The following is a 5,167-nucleotide window of genomic DNA, read 5'->3' as shown; positions in this document are numbered from 1 at the left end:
CCTAAGAAATCAAGTAAATCGGTCATCTCCTCGTCCTCGCGGGCCTCATTTGCCTCGTCGAGAGCCTCTGCTGGTGCCTCCGTTGGCGCCTCTCCTGCCCGGGCCTCAGGCCAATCTCCAGGCCATGCGACCTTCGCCTTGAACTGGTCTGGAGTAGGGCACGGAAAAGAAGCAAAACCCTGGCTCTGCAGGCTGAGACTCATCTGGTAAAGACAATCATGGGTCTGTAAATGAGCCCGGTGGTTGGCCGCCTGCTGGCGAACCAAATGCCGCAAATACTGCTCCGTATCAAACGATCCGGCTAGACCAGCCTGATGAGGTGGCGGCGCGTCTGTGGCCTGCGGAGCATCCCCCTGGGCCTATCTCTGTGTGCAATACTTCTCAATAAAAGCTCGGGTGATGGGCGGCCGAATCACCTTGCTAGGTGCGACGGGGACTCCAAACGACTGGCAGAGTCCTGTGATCAAGGCGGGAAATCCCAGGGCCCTGTTGGACTTATCCGGGTCCAGAGGGTGCCTGGTAGGCGTCATACCTGCAAATAGATAGATGGCATCAGCGATTAACTGAGCCACGTGAATGCTCATCCGTGTTAGGATGGCGTACACCAGCTGACACTTCGGCAGGGGGAGGTCAGAATTATGATCGCTGGGCTGGATGTTGCTGAGCAGCAAAGTCATCCATATCTGAGTCAGGGTGGTCATGTTGGTGCGCATGATCCGCACCCGTCTCCCGGCAGCAGTCCGGGAAAAATCCTGCCCCTGTATACATAGCAAATGGGCGATGGCCTCCTCATCGAACCCATCGGACCGGTTCCTCCTCTGGCCATACTCGCACTCCTGACCCTCTTCCAGCACTAAAGGGTATCCCAGGAACTGGCTGATAGCATCTGCATCAAACGGGATCCACTGACCCCTCACCCAGGACCTCATATCTCGCACGCCCTCCTCTGTAGGCCAAGCATTGGCATAAAATTTGAGGACTATGTCTGGATCGAACTTGGCCATGGGGGTAACCAGTGATGCCCACTGCCAGCGAACTATCTCCTCCTGGAAATCGGTATACTCGTCGTTCCTGAGCTGGACGTGTCGCTCCCAGAGAAATGACCATCCCTTGATGGCCTCGAAGCGCTGCTGGTGTTCAGCGCTCCTAAAGCGGTGACTGTCATACTCGGGAGCGGAACTGGTTTCTTCGGCCGCTTTATTCTTCCTGGATCTCTTTGAGGCAAGTTTCCTCGGGGCCATCTCCTGCGAGAACAAACATTTGGAAGTTAGTTTTACAAGATAATGCTTATCTTAACGCAAAAATGTCGTGTTAACCCCTCTGATTTAGACCAAACTCATGTAATCCATTTATGCAGACGCGCATGTGTAGAAAATATCCCATTACTCATGTCAACATACAAGAACATCTAACATATTCTAATTGCCATACACCTATATACATTCTGAAAAAGAAAACACACTTTCATGCTCAAAGTGTTGCATCAAACTTTACACCTAATTTATATCCTAAACATTTGCTATCACAAACTACCTACATACATTTGAAGTACACCATACAAATTTTTATTGTTTCACTCATATGTATTTATATGCATATTGGAAAGCTAATTACATCCTGCACATATTTGCATTCAAAAGGGCATTCCACGCTATCATACATTCATTTAGGAAAACAATTATTCATACTTGGCGAGGAATTTTATGCCCCTTATATTTACACATATATCTACACACCATTGAGAAGCATTTCCCACGTTACTTAGGTGCAAAGTACCAATCATGGGGCAGCCCAAATTCTTACAAGAAGTCCCTATTTTCATGCTTTTCTAATTCTAAAACCAAATTTTGGGTTCCTAGTCATGAGTATGTTTTCTTGCATTGAAGCTAAAAAGTTTGGGTTCCTAAGCTTGGGATTGCATTTGGGCATCTATTTTAACTTTCCTATGTTGTCTCTACATACATAAAACAGCCCCACCATCCCAATTTTGCAAAATCATATTCATACATCATTGGGGCATTTCACCGAGCACTTGATGGGCGCATGTTTGGACATAAATTGCAAGAGAATGGGGGCAATGTGGCATGCCCCATTGCTTCAGAATACAACATAGGCCTAAGGCCTTCTCATTCAAATCCCCAACTCCAAAAAATCAAGCATAAAAACAAACCAAAACTGCCCCACAAATATAATCACATTCTCACAATTTGGAGCACCAAAAGATGAAGAAAATACACCAATGGGAAGCTAAAACATCAAGGATTGAATACTTACATGTTGGAGTGAATAGAAACACCAAAAACGAAAGCAAAACGCGATCAAAAGTGGCTTAGGGGAGCCAGAAACGCAAGCCTTCGTGTTCTTTATCTTTTGAATGAGGGGGGGGGGGAGTTTTTTGGATACAAAAACGTTCCCCTCCCTCGTTTTTATAATTTGGGTGCAGGGGTTGCTCGCCCAGACGAGCTAACCTGTCATTTTTTTTTTAGGGGAACATTAACCATGTCTCCTCCTTCCCTATGGGTTAGCGTTTGCCCACTTGAACCTACTTAAATTAGAATTAGGTGTCGATTACTTATTTAAAACAAACAATAGTAAAAGAAACTGCGAATGCAAAGGATACTGGGCTGCCTTGCAGCGACGTTCTCTGCTTGTTTAGCGCCGGGAAGGGGCAACGATCGGTCGGTCGTGACCCTATCCCCACTTGCATCCTTCCCTATGTACCTGTAAGTAGGAAACAAAAAATCCAATGGCTAATCGTATCCGGTCATCGTCTTACCTTGGTTGATTTCTGCAGTCAACTTGTCTCGACTTCTAACCGTGACCTAAGAAGGCCCTGCCCCTGTTACCAAAAAATATGCATGTGTATGTGCATGTATGAATGTTCCTAATGCGATGACTTTCTTAGTGAAGGCTGGTTAGATTCATTTTTAGATAAGCGTTTGGGGCACCCCATACACCAAGCGAAGAGGGCTCAAGTTATAACAAATCTAAAACACAAGGTTTGAAACCAAAGGGAGGACTGAAACCTCGCCCATCTTTTCTTTTCAAAGAAACGAGACAAATACAGTGAATGGGAATCCCTAGAGGAAACCAAGAAGAACGAGAAAAAACTCAGAAATAAAAAACATGCAACGGTCCTCTCGATTGCCCCAGACTTCAAGCGTAATATCGTTTAACTACATCGGAGTTCACGGGCGAGGGCAACTCCTCGCCATCCATGTTGGTGAGTATCAGAGCACCCCCAGAAAAAGCTCTTTTCACCATGAAAGGTCCTTCATAATTCGGGGCCCACTTTCCTCGACTATCCTTAACAGCGTGGGACATCTTTTTCAGCACAAGGTTCCCCTCGTTGAACTTGCGCGGACGTACCTTCTTGTCGAATGCGTTCTTTACTCTTCGTTGATACAGACGCCCATGGCTCATGGCTGTCAAATGCTTACCTTCAATGAGGTTGAGTTGGTCGTAGCGTGCTTGAGCCCATTCCGACTCTTCTAGGCCGGATTCTGCTATTATCCTCTGAGAAGGAACTTCTACCTCAAATGGGAGTACTGCCTCCATCCCATAAACCAAGGAATACGGTGTTGCCCCAGTAGAAGTTCGCACTGAGGTTCCGCTTACCTTCAATGAGGTTGAGTTGGTCGTAGCGTGCTTGTGCCCATTCCGACTCTTCTAGGCCGGATTCTGCTATTATCCTCTGAGAAGGAACTTCTACCTCAAATGGGAGTACTGCCTCCATCCCATAAACCAAGGAATACGGCGTTGCCCCAGTAGAAGTTCGCACCGAGGTTCTGTATCCGTGCAGGGCGAAAGGCAACATCTCATGCCAATCTTTGTATGACACTGTCATCTTTTGAACAATCTTCTTAATATTCTTATTCGCAGCCTCTACAACCCTATTCATCTTTGGCCGATAAGGGGTAGAGTTATAATGCTGGATCTTGAAGTCCTCGCACATTTCCTGCATCATCTTATTGTTCAGATTGGTACCATTGTCAGTAATGATCTTCCTGGGGAGTTCGTATCGAAAAATCAGCTCCTTCTTTATGAATCTAACTACCACATTCCTTGTGACATTAGTATAAGAACCTGCTTCGACCCATTTGGAGAAGTAATCTATCGCCACAAGAATGAAGCGGTGACCATTCGACGCTTTGGGTTCGATGGCCCCAATGACATCTATTCCCCACATGGAAAAAGGCCAAGGGGCGGACATAACTTTCAGAGGATGTGGCGGAACATTGACATTGTCCGCGTATGCCTGACATTTATGACATTTCCTTACATGAGCGCAGCAATCGCTTTCCATGGTGAGCCAATAATAACCGGCCCTAAGGATTTTTCTGGCCATAGCATGCCCATTGGCATGTGTCCCAAAGGAACCCTCGTGCATCTCCTCAATCATGAAGTTTGCCTCTTTGGCATCTACGCATCGTAGGAGGGTCATGTCGTGGTTTCGTTTGTACAGGATGGTACCACTTACAATGAAACCAGTAGCCAATCTCCTCAACGTCCTTTTGTCATTGTCAGAAATCCCTGGTGGGTATTCTTTGTTCTCGACATACTGTTTGATGTCGAAATACCACGGTTTCCCATCCCGCTCTTCCTCTATTGCATAACAATATGCTGGCCTGCCTTGAGATTTGAACTCGATGTACGGCAGATCCCCGTGTGGGGCAAGTTGAAACATGGATGCCAAGGTGGCTAACGCATCAGCCATTTGATTCTCTTCCCGAGGTATGTGGTGGAAGGAAATGTCGTCAAAGTACTTGGCTAACCTCAAGATGTGAGTTTGATAGGGTATCAACTTCGAATCCCTAGTTTCCCATTCTCCTTTCAACTGGCGTATCACCAAAGCTGAGTCTCCATACACCTTGAGTAGTTTTACATCAAAATGAATGGCCGCCTGAACCCCGAGGGCGCATGCTTCGTACTCGGCCATATTGTTGGTACAATCAAAACCTAGCCTAGCCGTGAAAGGAATACACTGATCATCCGGGGATACAAGGACTGCCCCTACTTCGTGGCCCAAAGCGTTAGATGCCCCATCGAAGCAAACAATCCATTTGTCTATGTCCTCGTGCGTTCGCTTCTCTTCAAACAGGGCCATGATATCTTCATCTGGGAACTCAGGGTGCATCGGCCGATAATCCTGGAGGGGTTGCTGGGC

Source organism: Glycine soja, chromosome 18, assembly GCF_004193775.1.
Source record: "Glycine soja cultivar W05 chromosome 18, ASM419377v2, whole genome shotgun sequence".
Taxonomy (NCBI): domain Eukaryota; kingdom Viridiplantae; phylum Streptophyta; class Magnoliopsida; order Fabales; family Fabaceae; genus Glycine; species Glycine soja.
Note: the sequence above shows the minus strand (reverse complement) of the source record.